This window comes from Schistocerca nitens, chromosome 11 (genome assembly GCF_023898315.1).
Source record: "Schistocerca nitens isolate TAMUIC-IGC-003100 chromosome 11, iqSchNite1.1, whole genome shotgun sequence".
Lineage (NCBI taxonomy): Eukaryota > Metazoa > Arthropoda > Insecta > Orthoptera > Acrididae > Schistocerca > Schistocerca nitens.
Genome location: NC_064624.1, coordinates 45,994,378 through 46,013,504, shown reverse-complemented (window position 1 = coordinate 46,013,504; position 19,127 = coordinate 45,994,378). Strand labels below are relative to the sequence as shown.

Here is a 19,127-nt window from a genome sequence, read left to right as displayed (position 1 = left end):
AATTCAACATCCTTTTGCCCCCACAACTACTGAACCATGATGGTAACGATCTGGCACACAATCCGAATTAGTGCTAAATTGAACTACTGTTATTTGAAGAAGAGTCACATCTTGTGATTAAAAACAGACTAATGGGACAGATTCCTCAATACAAGCAAATGAGCATAAACACCCTTAATGATTGTGATTCTGTCATGTAAGTGCTGTCTGTCTCTGTCCTAAATCTGACTATCCTACTTTGCACAAGCTGTAAAAATTTTTGCTTGTCTACCTACATCTATTGCTACAGTAGAAAAAAGTTTTTCAACATTCTGGCATACAAAGACATGGCTGAGGTTGACAATGAAGGAGGATTGACTTAATGGCTTAGCTCTGTTGGACACTCACCCTGACATTCATTGTCCCATTGACGATGTATTAAGCAATTTTCCAGGAAGAATAGGTGCATAGAATTCATCATTTAAGGAAGAGAACCACAATTTTAACTTTTTTATATTGTAAGATGGTACTGTCTTGTACATGTGTATAATCAGTTTAAATAAAACTTTCTTAAGCTTTCCATGTGACTTGATTCTTTTTTACTACAGTAAAAGTAAAGGTAGCTCAAGATATCTTTAGTGCCCCATCCTTGAGGTTTTCATATACCTGCCTCTGTCGCATATGAAATCTGGTGTAAGATCTATTGGCCAGCTCTGTACTGTGGCTCATATGCATTAACAAAAGCTGTTAGTTGGGCTCAGAGGGCATCCTAGGCTCCATTTTGGCTGTTGGCTGAAGTGGCAATGAACATCTGTTAATGAGACAAAAGAACATTGTAATTTCTAGAGTCAAGCTGTGGATGAACTACTAACAACTAATTTGGAGCAGAGTTTAAGATTCAGATCAGACCTATTAGTTTTGTGATCTCCACTACATATTCTGTGGAAAGTGGTAGGGTTCCTATGTAGTAGCGATGAGTATGTTTCGGAAATGTAATCTTATGTTTACAAAACTGTTGTGTAAATTCGTGCAGTCTACTGCACAGTCATCTTTTGTTTGTTTTGAATGGCCAGCAACTCCTTGTCTCAGAGGTTCAAACTGCAATATGTGAAACACCAGTAGGGCACTGTAAGGGATGCACAATTACCAACTGAAATAAGAAAATTTTATTCACACCAGTAGAAGATACCAAGTATTGGTAGTCAAACACTTAATGCTCCCAGTATGTGTTGTTGCTGCATTCAGCTGCAGTGATGCAGCTTCACAATGAGAGAGTGCTGACTGTAATGGCACAGTGAGAGTAGGAATATTGCACTGACCGAATGTTTGTCCCCATTATTGTGGGTTTCCCCAGCAAGCAAAATTATACCATATTGTGACAAATGTTTTTACCAAGAAATGATCATAAATATGGAATGCAATTATTACACATTCATGTCCACAACACTGGCCAAAGGATTGCAGTAAGGAAAACATGTTCAGATTGTTGGAACAGGATGTGGTGATACATAGACAAGTCCGAAAGAAAGGACACCACATATATAATTAAGGTGATGTCAGACAACGATTGTTTCAGTGTAGATGCACACCATGCTCGAACTCTTACAGGAACCAGTGAGACACCATGTGTAATGAGGATCATGAGCATGAGCATTGCATCAGTAGTGTGTGAATAAGTTGAGAATTTGGGTCTGACAGGAAGCATGCTAGAGTAGTCCATGCATATGTGATGACCACTGCGACCAGATGGCATAGTCGTCTGCATGGTTGGTTGGTTGAGGTTTAAGGGACCAAACAGCAAGGTCATCAGTCCCTTGTTTCAAATATGCACCATTCCGCTAATGGGACAACTCAGTAAAGTCAGAATAATAAAACGGAAAAAAGGGAAAAAACGTAAAAAGGCAGTCATGTTGTCATTGGTAAAAACAAAATGAGGGAAGTCGGCAAGAGAATGAACCCAACACTATGCTAAAGCAGCATAGGCAAGACCACCTGTGACTTAAAAGGTACAACTGCTATAATGTAGAAAGTACATATGGGAATAGTATGACTATCCAAGCCTTAAAAAAAAAAACAAAAAAAAAATAAAGAAACCTAAAAAAGGGTAAAAACAGAGTAAAAGGGGAAGAAAAGAGGAATTCGGTCAGGGAGGTGAATCAGGAATCTCCGAACACTGCTTACAGTGGGAGACACCCAAACACTCACCGCCCTGCCCCAACACCAGAGAGAGATTAAAAACAAAACTGAGAATAAAAACCACTTTCCCAGAGGAAACCGAGAACCAGAGAGACCATCCGGGAATCGTCAGCCAACATCAAAGATAAAGTGTGGGGGAGCCTGTACTTAGCATGCAGAGCCAAAAGAAGGGGGCATTCAACCAAAATGTGGGCTACAGACTGGAAGGCTCCACAACCACATAGTGGGGGTGGCTCATCACGCAAAAGAAAACCATGGGTCAACTGAGTATGGCCAATGCGGAGACGACACAGTGTGGTCGAGTCCTTTCGGGAGATGCGAAAGGAAGAACGTCATGGGCCTGGTGTCACCTTAATTGCACGAAGTTTATTAGACAGGGGAGTAGCCTCCCAAGAATTGGCCCATGACTGTGCGAAGTGGGATTTGATGTGAAGCCGTAAATCCGCTGCAGGAGGGGCTACAGAAAACGGGGGGTAAGTAACTGCTCCCCCAGCCAAACGATCAGCGAGCTCATTACCCGGGATACCCACATGGCCAGGGACCCAAAGGAACAAGCAGCACGGTGAATATCAGCGAGATGGTCATGGATGGCAGAGACCAAGGGATGGCGCGAAAAACACCGGTCAATAGCAAGAAGGCCACTCATCGAGTCTGTGCATAACAAAACGCGGTTGTGTTGGGACTGTTTAATAAAGGTAAGGGCCTGGGAAATTGCCATCCATTCCGCAGTACACACCCCACATGTAGGTGGCAGCAGATGACTTTCCGTTCCAACAGAGGACGTGAAGGCATACCCAACACGATCAGCAGATTTAGAGCCATCAGTGTAAAAAACAACAGCATCCCAAAACTCCCATAAAATTTGGCGGAAAAAGGAACGGAACACCACCGGGGGGATGGAATCTTTCGGACCGTGGCGGAGATCCGTCCGAAGCCGAGGCCGAGGAACTAACCAAGGAGGGGTGGAGGGGAGGTAGCGAGGAAGACAGGGCTAGTAGAGAAGGCACCGGTGGCCAAACGGATACCACGATGGTGGACTGGATCCAGCACGTGCAGTGTGGAAGGAGCAGCTGAACCATAAACTTGACAACCATAGTCCAAGCGAGACAGAACTAGAGCACGATAAAGAAGGAGGCGGAGGGAACGGTCCGCACCCCAAGAGGAGTGGGCAAGGAAGTGAAGGACATTGAGTTTACGGAAACATCCTACCTTCAGGAGTCTGATATGGGGCAGCCAAGTGAGCTTGTTGTCGAAAAGAAGACCCAGGAAACGAAACTGTGTGACCACAGGCAATCGTTGTGCAGCGAGATAGAGCTCTGGATCAGGATGGATCGTAGTACGGCGACAGAAGTGGACCACTCGCGATTTTAAAGGAGAGAATTGAAACCCGTGTGAGAGGGTCCATGCAGAGGCATGCCATATAGCTACCTGGAGCTGCCGCTCTGCAGATACCATCGAGGAGGAACTAACCCAAATGCAGAAATCATCCACATACAGGGCAGGGGCGACCAAGGGACCGACAGAGGCTACAAGTCCATCGATAGCAATGAGGAAAAGAAGGACACTCAAGACAGAACCCTGTGGGATGCCCGTCTCTTGGGTCCGTGGAGAACTAAAAGCAGTACCAACTCGAACTCTGAATAACCGATGGATCAGGAACTGGCGTATAAAAATCGGGAGTGGGCCCCGAAGACCCCACTGATGAAGGGTAAGTAAGATGTGATGGCGCCAGGCCGTGTCATAGGCCTTGCGAAGGTCAAAAAACACTGCAACCAAATGGCGGCGCTGGGAAAAAGCCTGCCAAACTGCGGATTCCAAGCGAAGTAAATGATCGATTAAAGACCGTCCCTCTCGAAAGCCACACTGGTAAGGCGACAATAGATCCCGAGATTCGAGGACCCAATTGAGCCGACGGGCTACCATCCGTTCAAGTAACTTACAAACAACATTGGTCAAACTAACTGGCCGATAGCTGTCAACAGTTAGGGGGTTCTTACCAGGCTTAAGGACAGGAACCACAATGCTATCCCTCCACTGAGAAGGGAAGTCACCCTGGAGCCAGATACGGTTAAACACCCGAAGAAGATGTTGCCGTTGTGGAGCACTGAGGTGTTGAAGCAGTTGGTTATGAATGGAATCTGGGCCAGGGCCCGTATCATGAGACGAAGATAGAGCAGAAAGAAATTCTCATTCAGTAAAAGGTTCGTTGTAAGATTCTGACTCACAAGGGGTGAAACATAAGGCGGAAGCTTCAGCCAGCTGTTTTTGATGAAGGAAAGCAGCTGGATAGGAGGCTGACGCTGACGCCACTGCAAAATGGGTCGCAAGATGTTCTGCAAGAACTAATGGGTCCGTACAAATGCCATCTGGGAGGTGAAGGCCTGGGAGGGTGGACTGCCAATTGCAACCTTGGAGAGAACGAAGTGTAGCCCATACCCGTGGCAGAGGGACAGTAGAACGAAGGGAAGAAATGAATCGTTCCCAACATATCCGCTTACCCTGTTTGATTAAACAACGGGCTTTAGCACGGAGGCATTTAAAGGTAGTAAGGCTGGCTACGGATGGGTGCCCCTTAAAGTGTTGCAAAGCAGGACGGCGAGCACAGATGGCAATGGCAATGGCCGTACTCCACCATGGGACTTGCCGGCGACGAAATGGTCCAGATGAGCGCGGGACAGCAAGGCTAGCAGTGCGAACAATCGCGTCAGACACGTCACGTAGGACGCCATCAATACAACCCGACAAAAAGGGAAAAACTCTACCTGTGCAGTGTATAGGGGCCAATCGGCGCGGTGGAAAGACCAACGAGGTAACCTGTCCATCGGGGAGCGGAAAGGGAGCGTGATAATCAACGGGAAATGGTCACTATCACAAAGGTCGTCGTGTGGCGACCAGTGTAATGAAGGGATGAGAGAGGGAGAAGAAAGAGAAAGATCAATGGCAGAAAAGGTACCATGACCGGCACTGAAATGAGTAGGGGAGCCATCATTAAGAAGGCACAGGTCGTGGTCTGCAATAAATTGGTCTATAAGAACACCTCGTCTAGATGGAAAGGCACTGCCCCACAAAGGATGATAAGCATTAAAATCCCCAAGGAGGAGGAAGGGAGGAGGAAGTTGCTAAAGAAGGGTGGTTAAGGCAGCAGGTGTAAGAGTCCTGTCAGGAGGGAGATAAAGATTGCAAACTGTGACTGCAGAGTCTAAGTGGACCCTAACAGCAACCGCTTCCAATGTAGTTTGGAGAGGAATCCACGTGCTAGCAATGTCTGCACGGACCAACATACAAACGCCACCAGAAGCCCGCAAGCGTCCGACCCGATTTCGACAGAAAACATGGAACCCACGGAGGGTCGGTGAGTGAGCATCAGTAAAATGAGATTCCTGGAGAACCACACAAGCTGCAAAGTAGGACGAAAGAAGGGATTTCAATTCCGGAAGGTGACGATAGTATCCATTACAATTCCATTGGACAACCACAGAACGATGGTTTAAATGAGGGCTGAACATGCTAAATTCAGTCATACCGCCGGGTCCCCACCTGTCACTGACAAGGAGGGGCGACATCCATGAACGACAGGTCAGAATCCGGTTGTGAAGTCGGGGAAGGGACCTCCGGTGACACCAGAGGCTCTTTGTCCCGGGACTTATGTTTCTTCTTCTTTTCAGGTTGAGATCGAGGAGGGCTGTGTGGCATAAAGGAGCCAGCTGCAGCAAGATCAGGAACAGAAAGAGACCGGGCGACCTGGGGGTCGACAGACCGCGGCACTCGCGGTCGTTGCGCGGCAGCAGACCTTTGACCTGGAAGGTGCCGGGAAGGGGCATCCCGGGAGAGGCGCCCTTGACTGGCAGACGCTGAAGGAGTGGGACACTTCTCTGGCTGGGGAGGGGGAGCAGCGCCCATAGGAGAAGGTGTGGGAGCCGCAGGGGAGGGGGGGAGGAGAGGGGTCCGGGATGGGGGTAAGGAAGGGGGAGGAAGGGGTGAAGATGTAACGAAGGCGTAACTAGATGTCATGGACACAGGGTGCAGTAGTGCATATTTTGTACGGGCCTCTGTAGGTTAAACGATCGAGGGACTTATACTCCTGTATCTTTTTTTTCTTTCTTATATACTGGGCAATCTGGTGAACGTGGAGAATGACTACCATGACAATTTACACATACAGGAGGGGGAACACCGGGACTCCCCTCATGGAGTGGACGTCCACAGTCACCACAGATAGGGGCCTGGGAACAGCGAGAAGACATGTGGCCAAATCGCAAGCACTTAAAACACATCATAGGAGGTGGGATGTACGGCTTCACATCACAGCGATAGACCATAATCTTAACTTTCTCAGGGAGGGTATCCCCTTCAAAGGCCAGGATAAAGGCACCAGTATCAACACGATTATCTTTAGGACCCTTCTGAACACGCCGAACAAAGTGAACACCCCGCCGTCCGAGATTGTCCCGAAGTTCCTCATCAGTTTGAAGGATGAGGTCCCTGTGAAAAATCACACCTTGTACCATATTTAGAGACTGGTGAGGGGTAATGGACACAGGAATTGTGCCAAGATGGGTACAGGCACGAAGGGCCGCAGATTGGGCAGCTGAAGCCCTCAACCTCAGCCTATGTTTCTCCCATATTCTCAATATCTATGGGCAGCAGAGCAGTGTTTCATCCAGTTGTGGATTATCGAGCAGTTAATGAGAAGGTAGTTTTGGAATCTGTCACTTCCAAATGTACCTAATTTGTTTTTCTTCATTCAGTGGGGTTCAGTATTTTACTGTCCTTGATCTCAATCAGGCATATTATCAGATCATGTTAACAGAGGATTCCAAGCATAGTACTGCCTTTTGTACAGACTGGAACCTCTACGATTTTAACAGGGTGGCCTTTGGTTTGTCAGTGGCAGCTGCCATTCTGTCTTGCCTTCTAGATTGTGTTTTGGGTGATTTCAAGTGTGTGTGTATAATTACCTATATGGCATTGTTATTTTTAGTGCTAGTCTGTCTGGACACCTGCAACATTTTGCAGACCTGGTTTACCAGAAGGAGGTGGGACTTGATGTGAAACCATCTAAAATCACACTGGTACATAGGTTTCATTCTTGGGACATCTTAGTTCCACTGATTGCATTAGAATTGACCAGGAGTATACTGGTGATTTGTGAAAATTCCCAGTTCCTAGAAATAAGAAAGGTGTGGTACCGTTCATAGACATGGCAAATGCCTTAACGATTTAAGAAATTTCAAATGGGATGAAAGTCATCAGGAATCTTTTGAAGGCATTAAGGTGGCACTTACTAACCCACTAGTATTAGCCATACCCAATTTTGAGCTCCTGTTGTTCTTGCAGATGGACACCTGTAATTCTTCTGGAGCAGAAAGTGGCAGCTGGCCTCCTGCAGGAACAGAATGAGATGGGTCTGTGGCAGGCTGATGCTCTATAGCCTATGCACCTTAAAACTTTCACCTGTGGAGATGAAATATTTTATGTATGAATAGGAAGCCTTGGCAGTTCTGTTTTCCCTTGACAAATTCAGATTTTATTTTGAACACAGAGACTTTTGTTTAGAGACTGACACTCAGCCTCTTAGTTAGGTTTTGGCTCATTACATCTGTAACACCCTCTTAGGCAGTCATTTGGGCATTTACACAACTGTTAAGATCAGACAATACATCGCCTGGTCCTCCCTGTATAACAAAGACTGAAGGTTGGTGGGGGTCAAGATCGTTCAACTTGTCACCTGGTTTTCCCTGTATATGGACATCCAGAATTTGGTGGGGGGAGTGTGAGCTGTAAGGGAGCTGAGCCCAACCCGAATTCTCCCATGGGGATTTTAGAGAGACACCTGATGCATAAATTTATTGATTATATAGGACCTCTTCCACATGTGTGGGTGTTCGGCACCTATTAGTTATTATGAACAATTTCTCTTTTTTCTCTCTCATTCCGAGCAGAATGAGTGACTATTCTGGTAATTATCCAGCATTTGTTATGAATTTTTTCTCTTTATGGGCCACCCAGGGTGCTTGTTAGCAATAATGCTGCTGCTTTTGCTTCCCAGCTATTCATGAGGTTCTCCTTTGTCAATGGAATTAAGGATGTGATCACAAATCCTTATTACCTGCACACTTTGCTGACCAGGTGAACTGAAAGTTGAAGGCTGTGCTTATCTTTCGCAACAAGGCTCAGATTAAGTGGAACATGTCAGTACCATGGGTCAATTTTGTCTCTAACACTGCACAACCCAAGTCCCTGGAGGCTCCTCCAGTATTCCTTATGCTAGCACATCCAGTCAATTCTCCTCTTGTCAACCTGTGGTCAATAAATGATTTGCTTCCAGAACAAGTCACCCTAGCATTAACACAGCACAACTGGAGCCAGGCTAGGCATAATACCTGAATTTCACATCACAGGCTAGCCATCTGCAACAATCATGGACTAAGTGGTTCAGTCCAAAGGTTGGGGACAGTGTTAGTCCAAAATCCTAATATTGCTCAAAAAAGGGAGTTAAGGTTCGCTAGCGAGCTGGCTCCTCAGTTCTCTGTACCCTATGAGATTGCCAGGGTTGTGAGCCTGGCAAATCACCTGGTTCTGAAATTCTGCACAAGTAAAGACTCACATGTGCTTATTACCCAGGTGAAGGAGAGTCAGATGTAAAGGGCTCTTTAACGGAAGGGCAGGGGGAATTTGGTTTAGTGGGGGATGTTAAGATATGGTGAGGTCCGTTTCTTAATTCCAGCCTCATGTGCCCGGGCACATGAGGCTGGAATTAAGAAACGGACCTCACCATATCTTGTCACTTCTCGCAGCTTGGAGCTCGTGGAACCAGTGGTGTTGTGGAGCCACACTGGGTGGTGAGGAAAAGCAGTGCATTTCACAGGCAGTCGGTGTCTTGAAGCTGGACTGGAGGGTGATCCACGCAGGGCTCATGGGCGGCATGTGCTGCTTGGCCGAACTTTGTGCCACTATCATTATCACCATCACTACAATAAAACAATCTTCTTTCAATTATGGTAAGTGCCATAGTCTGATCAGCCCCAACGTTATGATCACCACTCTAAAAGCTGGTATGTCCACCTTTGGCACAGATAACAGCAGGGAGACATTGTGGCATGGAAGCAACTAGGACTTGGTAGATCATTTGAGGTAGTTGGCACACGTTATGTTAAATCACATCCCAGATGTGTTCGATCAGGGTCAGAGCTGGCATATTGGGTGGCCGTCATATCAATTGGAACTCACCACTGTATTCCTCAAACCATTCCACCACACTCATGGCCTTGTGAAATGGTGCATAATTTTGATGAAAAATGCCACTGCCATTGCGAAATGATTATCATGAAGGGGTGGACCTAACATGAACCACGGATCTTGTCACTGGTTTGGAGGCTTGTGTGGCTCAGCAATACAGACAGCCATACCAAAGGTGAAACTGCAATGGAGGGGTATCTGCTGAGAGGCCAGACAAACATGTGGTTGCTGAAGGAGGGGCAGCAGCCTTTTCAGTAGCTGCAGGGGCAACTTTCAGGATTAATGATTAATTTGGCCTTTTAACATTAACCAGAATGGTGTTGCAGTGCTGATAGTGCAAACAGGTGAAAGCAAGGGGAAACTACAGCTATAAATTTTCCTGAGGGGATGCAGCTTTACTTTGTGATTAAATGATGAAGGCATCCTCATGGGTAAAATATTCCGGAGGTAAAATAGCACCCCATTCAAATCTCCAAGTGGTGACAACTCGGGACCAAGTTGTTATCAGGAGAAAGAAAACTGGCGTTCTACAGATTGGTGCATGGAATGTCAGATCTCTTAATTCAGCAGGTAGGTTAGAAAATTTAAAAGGGGAAATGGAAAGGTTAAAGCTAGATATAGTGGGAATTAGTGAAGTTCAATGGCATGAGGAACAAGACTTCTCGTCAAATGAATACAGAATTATAAATAAAAATGAAATAGGGGTGATGGAGGTGTGGGTTTAATAATGGATAAAAGAAAAGGAGTGTGGGTAAGTTACTACAAACAGCATAGTGAATGCATTATTATAGTCAATATGAACATTAAGCCCATGCCTACCACAGTAGTACAAATTTATATGCCAACTAGCTCCATGGATAATGAAACAATTGAAGGAATGTATGATGAGATAAAATTATTTAGATAGTGAAGGGAGAGAAAAATTTAATAGTCATGGGGGAATGGAATTCAATAGTTGGAAAAGAGAAGGAAACGTAGTAGGTGAATATGGAATGTGAGTAAGGAATTAAAGAGGAAGCCATCTGATAGAATTTTGCACAGAGCATAACTTCATCATACACTGTGCTCAAAAGTATCCACACACCCCAAAAACATTTTCTCATATAGGTGCATTGTGCTGCCACCTACTGCAAGGTACTCCACATCAGGGACCTATGTAGTCATGAAAGAGCAGAATCGGGTGCTCCGCGTAACTCATGGACTTCGAATGTGGTCATGTGATAGGGTGTCACTTGTGTAATACATCTGCGTGTGAGATTTCCACACTTCTAAACATCCGTTGGTCCACTGTTTCCAATGTGATAGTGACACTGAAACATGGAGGGACACGTACAGCACAAAAGCGGATAGACCGATCTTGTCTGTCGACTGACAGATACTGCCAACACTTAAAGAGGGTCGTAACGTGTAATAGGCAGACATCTATCCAGACCAACAGACAGGAATTGCACACTGCATCAGGATCAACTGCAAGTACTATGACAGTTAGGCAAGTGGTGAGAAAACTAATTTCATGGTTGAGCAGCTAATCAATTTGTTAGAGGAGCTTGAAATTTATAAAGCAAAAATCAGAGAACCAACTAAACTACTTAACTGGCAAAATGACTGTGCCCAAAGCCTACTTTGCTTTATTTGACAATGTTTTACTCTAACCACTGCACGCCACTGTTATATATGGTGTGTTGGTAAGTTCACCTAGTACTGAGTGCATCGCTAATTTACTTAGTTTTCATACGTTTTACGCATGACTCTAGTATGTTCTTGTTCCTTCTCTATTCATTTCATAGACTGCATTTATCAGATAATGTGGATCATCCATTGTTACAGAATTTTATGCATTTATCAGATAATGTGGATCATCCATTGTTACAGAATTTTATCATTATTTTCTTGCAACGGAGTGCCGCAGGGTACGAAGGGCCCTCTGCCGGTCACGTTCCTCCAACCACTTCCCGCCTGTGTGGAATACTGACGTTAGTGCTAACAGAGGGCACTGATTATGTGCAGCACTATGTTTTCTTTCATTTGTGGCTCCTTTAGCAATTTGTTTTATGGTTGTTTAATATTACCAGGTGCACTGTCACTGGTGTTCAATATTAACGTCATTATCTAGAATATTGGCACTTGAGCACATGTCAACCACTGTTTCTTAACTCTTCCTCTTTATAACAATATTACTTATGTCTTTTTTTACTGCTTTTTATTACTGTAATGCCTTTTATAAATTATAAGCTTATTACAGACTTCAACTATTGTATCCCCCTTTATTTCTGCTGTTTCAATTAATTATTGAAAACTAGTGTATGCCAACATTAGCGATATCTGGTGACCTTACAACACAAACATCTTGTGGCTACTGTACAGCAGCTTGTTTTCAACAGTAGCACTACTGACAACATGACTCGTGCATGTGATGTAATTTATATGTTACGGTATATTGATAATGTACTTGATGATGCTGGTGCTGATTTAACATTTAACGATGCTACTATGGCTGCAGTACATTAGGACTTTGTTTTTATAAAACAGGTATGCCTCTTCATATTTAAAGTACAGAAATATGTCAGTAGTACTTTTCATTATGGTCTTTTTATTGTTTTTTTTTAAGCTGTAGACAATCTGCGAGTATTTATGTTTTTCCCATTTTTTGCTGCAGATCTGATGGTCAAAAGTTTGTGACCATAGACATAAATTAAAGGAAACTTAGCCTAACTTGGTGTCGTGTTTTTCATGGAGGGGCTTGCACCGCTTATTGTTTTGTGCGGCACTATCGCAGCACAGGCCTACATTGATGATGTAAGCACCTTCTTGCTCCCCACTGTTGAAGAGCAATTTCGGGACAACAGTTGCACCTTTCAACACAATCAATCACTTATTCACGATGCACGGCCTGTGGTGGAGTCGTTACATGACAATAACATTCCTGTAATGAAGTGGCCTTCGTGGAGTCCTGACCTGAATCCCATATGACATCCTTGGAAAGTTTTGGAATGCCGACTTTGTGCCAGGCCTCACTGACCGACATTGATACCTCTTCTCAGTGCAGCACTCTGTGAAAAATGGGCTGCCGTTACCCAAGTAACATTCCAGCACCTGATTGAACATATGCCCACAAAAGTAGAAGCTGTCATCAACGCAAATGGTGGACGAACATCATATTGAATTCCAGCATTACTGATGGAGGGCACCACGAAATTTAAAGTCACTTTCAGCCTGCGGTCCAGATACTTTTGATCACATAGTGTAGCTAACACTTCGTTAAAGAATTACGGCAGAAGGTTGTACAAATGGAAGAGGTCTTGAGACACTGGAAGGTTTTAGATAGATTATGCAATGGTAAGACAGATTTAGGAATCAGGTTTTAAACTGTAAGACATTTCCAGGGGCAGATGTGGACTGACCGCAATTCATTGGTTGCGAACTGTATATTGAAACTGAAGGAACTGCAAAATGGTAGGAATTTTAGGAGATGGGATCTGGATAAACTAAAAGAATCAGAGGCTGTGCAGTGTTTCAGAGAGTATTGGGACACCACTGACAAGAATATGGGAAAGAGACACAGTAGAAGAGGAAAGGGTAGCTTTGAGAGAATAGTGACGGCAGCAGAGGGTCAAGTAGGTAAAAAGATGAGGGCTAGTAGAAATCCTTGGGTAACAGAAGAGAGATTGAATTTAATTGATGGAAGGAGAAAATATAAAAATGTAGTAAATGAAGCAGCCAAAAAGGAATACGAACATCTCAAAAATGATATCGACAGGAAATGCAATATAGCAAAACAGGGATGGGTACAGAGCAAATTTAAGGATGTAGAGGCATATACGACTAGGGGCAAAATAGATACTGCCTACAGGAAAATTGAAGAGACCTTTGGAGAAAAGAGAACCACATAAGAGTATCAAAAGCTCAGGTGGAAAACCAGTTCCAACCAAAGAAGGAAAGGCAAAAAGGTGAAAGGAATATATAGAAGGTCTCTACAAGGGCAATGTACTTGCAGGCAATATTATGGAAATGGAAGAGGACGCAGATGAGGATGAAATGGGAAATATGATACTACATGATGAGTTTGACAGAGCACTCAAAAACCTTAGTTGAAAGAAGGCCCTGGGAGTAGACGGCATCCATTAGAACTAGTGACAGCCCTGGGAGAGCCAGCCTTGACAAAACTCTACCATCTGGTGAGCAAGATGTACAAGACAAGCAAAATACTATCAGACTTCAAGAAGAATATAATTCCAATCCCAAAGAACACAGGTGTTGACAAGTCCGAAAATTACCGAACTATCAGTTTAATAAGTCACAGGTGCAAAATACTAACACGAATTCTTTGCAGACAAATGAAAAAACCAGTAGATGCAGACCTCGGGGAAGATAAGTTTGGATTCCATAGAAATTTAGGAAAACATGAGGCAATATTGACCTACATTTCTAGCATTTGTAGACTTAGAAAAATGCTTTTGACAATATTGAATGGAAGCTGCCTTCCAAATTCCAAAGGTGGCACTCATTGAGTGCAGGGAGCAGAAGGCTATTTATAATTTGTACAGAAACCAGATGGCAGAGTCGAGGGGCATGTAAGGGTAGCAGTGGTTGGGAAGGGACAGACAAGGTTGTAGCCTACCCCAATGTTGTTTAATCTGTATATTGAGCAAGCAGTAAAGGAAACAAAAGAAAAATTTGGAGTAGGAACAATCCAAGGAGAAGAAATAAAAACTTTGAGGTTTGCGGAGGACGTAATTCTGTCAGACAGCAAAGGACCTGCAAGAGCACTTTAACGTAATGGACAGTGTCTTGGAAGGAGGAGATAAGATGAACATCAACTAAAGCAAAGTGAGGATGATGGAAGGTAGTCTAATTAAATTAGATGATGCTTACGGAATTAGATTAGGAAATGACACACTTAAAGTAGTAAAGGAGTTTCACTATCTGGGGGGCAAAATAACTGATGGTCATAGTAGAGAGGATATAAAATGTAGATTAGCAATGCCAAGAAAAGCCTTTCTGTCCGAAAGATATTTATTAACATGGAGTGTAAATGTATGTGTCAGGAAGTCTTTTCTGAAAGTATTTGTATGGAGTGTATCCATGTATGGAATTGAAACATGGATAATGAAGTGTTTAGACGAGAAGAGAATTTTTCGAAACATGGTGCTATAGAAGAATGCTGAAGATCAGATGGGTAGATCATGTAATTAATGAGGAGGTACCGAACAGAATTGGGGAGGAGAGCAATTTGTGGCACAACTTGACTAGAAGAAGGGATCAGTTGCGAGGAAATGTTCTGAGGTGTCAAGGGATCACCAATTTAGAATTGAAGGTAAGTTCGGAGGGTAAAAATCATAGTGGGAGACCAAGGCATCAATACATTAAACAGATTCAGGAGGATGTGGGTTGCATTAGTTACTCGGAGATGAAGCTTGCACATGATAGAGTAGCATGGAGAGCTGCATAAAGGGGAGCCGGAGGTGGGCAAATCCAAAAAATTACGATTTTTTTTGCTACTGAAAATTAATTAGAACATTCCTCTTTAATGTAAACTTTGAATTATTGTTCTACTCGCCCTAGAAGTGGAGTTATTACCATTTTCCCCCACGCCTGCAGAGGAAATGGGCGGCCGCTGAATGCATCTAACACCCTCTCTTGACTTCCTGGCGAACTGCTTGGGATTTTCTCGGCCTGTTACACATACAGCGCCTTATGTTATGCATACAGCGAGTGTGCAAGGGTTGGCTACATTGTTTTGTTACAAATGAAGCACTAAGAGCGCGGAACATCATCTCTTTCCTGTTCACCATTTCGAATTAGTTCAGTGTTGCGCCTGTTGTTGGTAGTATTATACTTCTTGTGTAAAGCATTGTTCTGGTTACGATGCCACGTTTTAGTAACCGTGTATATAAGAGGAAGAACGTAGGGAAAAGAAAATTAACACTAATACCAAGTTGCGATACTACAATTGCTGAAACAGTGCGTTCTTCTGCTAAGCAACACATGGCCGGCCATAGCCATGTGACATCTTCTAGCAAGAAGCTGACTCGTGGAAGTGACAGATTTTGTGAATATGTGAGTGACAGTGATGATATTAACGAAGTACTGAATATTGGATTATTATCTTCTGTGCTGAAAGAAAGTGTTCTGTGCAAAATGTGTTCAAGTGTAGGAGTGGGACTAGAGATAGCAAAGCAGTTTGGTTTAGCTTGTGAGATGAAGATAATCTGTGCATGTTGCAAGTATCAAGTGACTTTCTACAATTCACATGCCAGTCTCTTTGGTAAAAATGGACGATCTAGAGTGTTTGATGTGAATGTTCGACTTGTGTATGGTCTTCGATCCATTGGAAAATGGTCTGCTGCTGGTAAACTGTTTTCTGGTATTATGAACTTGCCATCACTTCCAAGAAAATTAGGATACTACTGTGAACTGGTATGATCCTCTGTTGAAGACGTGGCTTTGAAAACCATGAAGGAAGCAGTGGAGGAAACTGTAGAAATGAACAGTGGTTCTACAGATTTGGTAGTGGCATTAGATGGTTCCTGGCAAAAGAGGGGTCATAAATCCCTGAATGGGGTTGTAACTGCTACTTGTGGTGATAGTGCAAAAGTGATAGATGTTGCAATATTATCAAAACATTGTAGGTGCAAAAATATAATCAAAGGAGAGCACAGTGGAACCTGTGAGGCAAATTTTAGTGGATCAAGTGGAGCAATGGAAGTGGATGGAGTGAAACAAATTTTTGAACGTTCAGTTCCCAGATACAACGTTAGGTACAAATACTACCTTGGGGATGGTGACTCCAAAGGTTTCAAGACTATAGAGGAACTGAAACGATATGGAAATGAATTTGTAGTTGAAAAGTTGGAATGCATTGGGCATATGCAAAAGCGTATGTGTGCACGGCTTTGAAGGCTCAAACAAACTTTGGGTTCAAGTAAGCTCAGTGATGGAAAGACAATAGGAGGGAGAGGCAGGCTTACTGATCAGGTGATTGAACGTCTACAGAGATACTATGGGTATGTAATAAGGCAAAATGCTAGTAATGTTAGTGACATGCGAAAAGCAGTGTGGGCATTGTTCCTTCATACTGCCTCTTCCAATGAATACCCTCAACACAGCCTGTGCCCAAAAGATTCCTGGTGTAAATATAATGCAAAAAAGGACTATGATTACAAACATGGTTTGCCAGCGGCTGGGATAAATGCAATAAAACCAATTTTTCATGACTTAGCACAGCCAGAATTGTTACACAAATGTTTACACGGAAAGAAGCAGAATCCTAATGAGAGCGTAAACAATTTGATTTGGAAAGTGATTCCTAAAAGGGTCTTTGTAAGCATAAAAACACTGCACTTTGGCATTTATGATGCAATAGCAACCTACAACCAAGGGAACAGTGTGAAGTGTGAAGTTCTGAAGGCATTAGGATTTACAGCTGGGGTGAACACTGTACGAGCACTAAGAAATATTGACAGAGAAAGGATAAGAGGAGCAGAAAGAAGAGAAAGGCATATGATGTATGATGGAACAACAGGCCAGAAAAGAAGACAGAAGAGGAAGCTTTTGGAGGATGAAGAAGAAGACCCTGTTAATCCATCCTATAGTGCAGGAATGTATTGAGAAACTTTGATAGCCATTTCCCATAAATTAGAATTTTTCGAATATAGGGAACATTTTCTCAAAATCCACTGAAGCTAGAGAGATGAAATTTTTATACAGCACTCCTAGTGGTCAAACATTGTAACACAGCCATTTGGCAATATGTTCAGTAGTTTCATGTCAGTTTAATTATAAAGCAATTATTTGTAAAAAAAATTTGGGTCATTAATAAAAAAATAATTGGAAGGAAACCAGAAAAGATACTCCAAATTCCCTCTGTCATAACTGCAATACTAAACCACTCTATACGTAAAAAAAATTCAAATTTTTCTATTTGGTGGTTTATTCATAAATGTTCCTCAAACTTAGTGATTTTAACATGGGCAGCATAGGCACCTCCAGCTCCCCTTAAACCAGTCTCATGACTGAAGACCAAAACGATGACGTAAGAGGTGGATGTGGTTTGCAACCAGTTTACAATACTCCTTTTCTAACATAGTGCCTTGCACGAGCTCCAGTGAACCCATGGGTGCCCACATGGTCTTTTCCCAGAGTATAATGGAGGTCCTGCCAGTACAGGAGTAAATGAACTGTTCCCTTTGTGGGTGATGGAAATGTACCCTCCCAAAGGCAGGACCATGCAGTGGTCTGCCATTGTGCCAAATCCAGCACCAATCGTTACATGTCTATTTCAGTTGAAGTTGTTGATGTCATGGCATTAACACTGGCACATTCGTGGGTCATCAGATAACCAGACTCATCATCATTATGAGTGTTTTGACCATTGTGCATTGTGCATTCAGACACACTTTTACTTTGCCCAGCAATAAAGTCTGATGTTAGTTACACCATAGTTTGCTGCCTGCCTTGTTTTAACAGTCTGCCCAACCTATGATGTCTACCATCTGTCATGACAGGTGCTTGCCCAACCCCCTAATGCCTGGACATGGTTTAACCTTTGTTTCACCCTGTGTTGAAGACAACTGCCACAACACTCCTCAAACACCCAACAAGCTGTGCAGCTTCCCAAATGCTCCTGCCAAGCCCTCCAGCCATCAAAATCTGCTCTCGGTCAGACTAAGATAGATTGTGTGCAGTCCCTATTTTACATCCGGTCAGCATGCTCATTGATACTCCATGCACCATGCGTGTGACTAGAAGACAAGGTTAGGTGCTATTGCCTGGATGAGTTTATATTGATAGCAAATCCACGGTCATAATGTTTTGGCTGATGTGTATATGGATGTAGTATTATGACTTCCAAATGGAGGCTAGGCAATAACAAGGGAACCGTTCTGCAACATTCGAGGCAATTGTCAAATGCATCAATTTATTACAAGGGTCTATCAGAAAATAATGCCTCCAAAATTTTTATTCTGTTCTTTATATCAGTTAAAGTATTACTTGTCACGCATATTACTCTGTTGATGTTTCCACTTTTCTGAAAATATGCAGGACCCTCCTGCTGGAGAGCTCTGAATTACAGTGTGTAAGATGGGTGTGTTATTTAACCATGTTGACATGTGAAAAAATCCTCAGAAACAGAGCACTAATTCAAATAGTTCACACACACACATGGGGCACCCTTTCCTTCAACATGACAACGCCAGACCATACACAACCTGCAACAGTCTGACACCTTTGATTCATTATTATTGATCATCCGCCATAGTGTCCTGGCTCGATTCAATGAATTTTCAACTGTTTTCAAAGCCTACAGAACACCTTCAAGGATAATAGTAATGAATTGGTGTGAGCAGAGCTGAGGCTGTGGAGCTATCAACAAAATCAAACATTCTACAGTAATGACACCAACAACCTGGTGTCTCATTGGGAGAAAGGTGTTCAGTGCCAGGGAGACTATGTTTGAAATAAATATATAAACATTAAGAATTAAGGTGTAAAATGTTAATAAAGTTTGTTTTAATTAAAATGCTTCAATAATTGTCAAATAAAAATTTTGAGCCTTTACTTCCCAGCATGTCCTCATGCCCAAACTATACACCAATCAAAAATTAAGTTTTAATTAATTTGGCAAAGGTGTCTTTCAATTGATATAACATCTACATGCATGTCTTAAGGTCATAAGGAAGTTCAGTGCATCAACTAACTCAGCACACATTGTA

The 19,127-nt window shown here is 43.2% G+C and overlaps 1 protein-coding gene across 8 annotated transcripts in view; it reads right to left on the bottom strand.

Annotated features, from left to right (window-relative positions):
- Positions 1–19,127, bottom strand: part of LOC126212970 (zinc finger protein 724-like) — a 132,344-nt gene that overhangs the window by 110,082 nt on the left and 3,135 nt on the right. For 3 of the 8 annotated variants that reach the window (XM_049940498.1, XM_049940499.1, XM_049940500.1), the window contains exon 3: positions 7,484–7,629. The exons of the other annotated variants lie outside the window; for them this stretch is intronic. The gene's annotated coding sequence lies outside the window, so the exon portion shown is untranslated. The remainder of the gene's footprint in view (positions 1–7,483; positions 7,630–19,127) is intronic. 8 annotated transcript variants of the gene reach the window in all.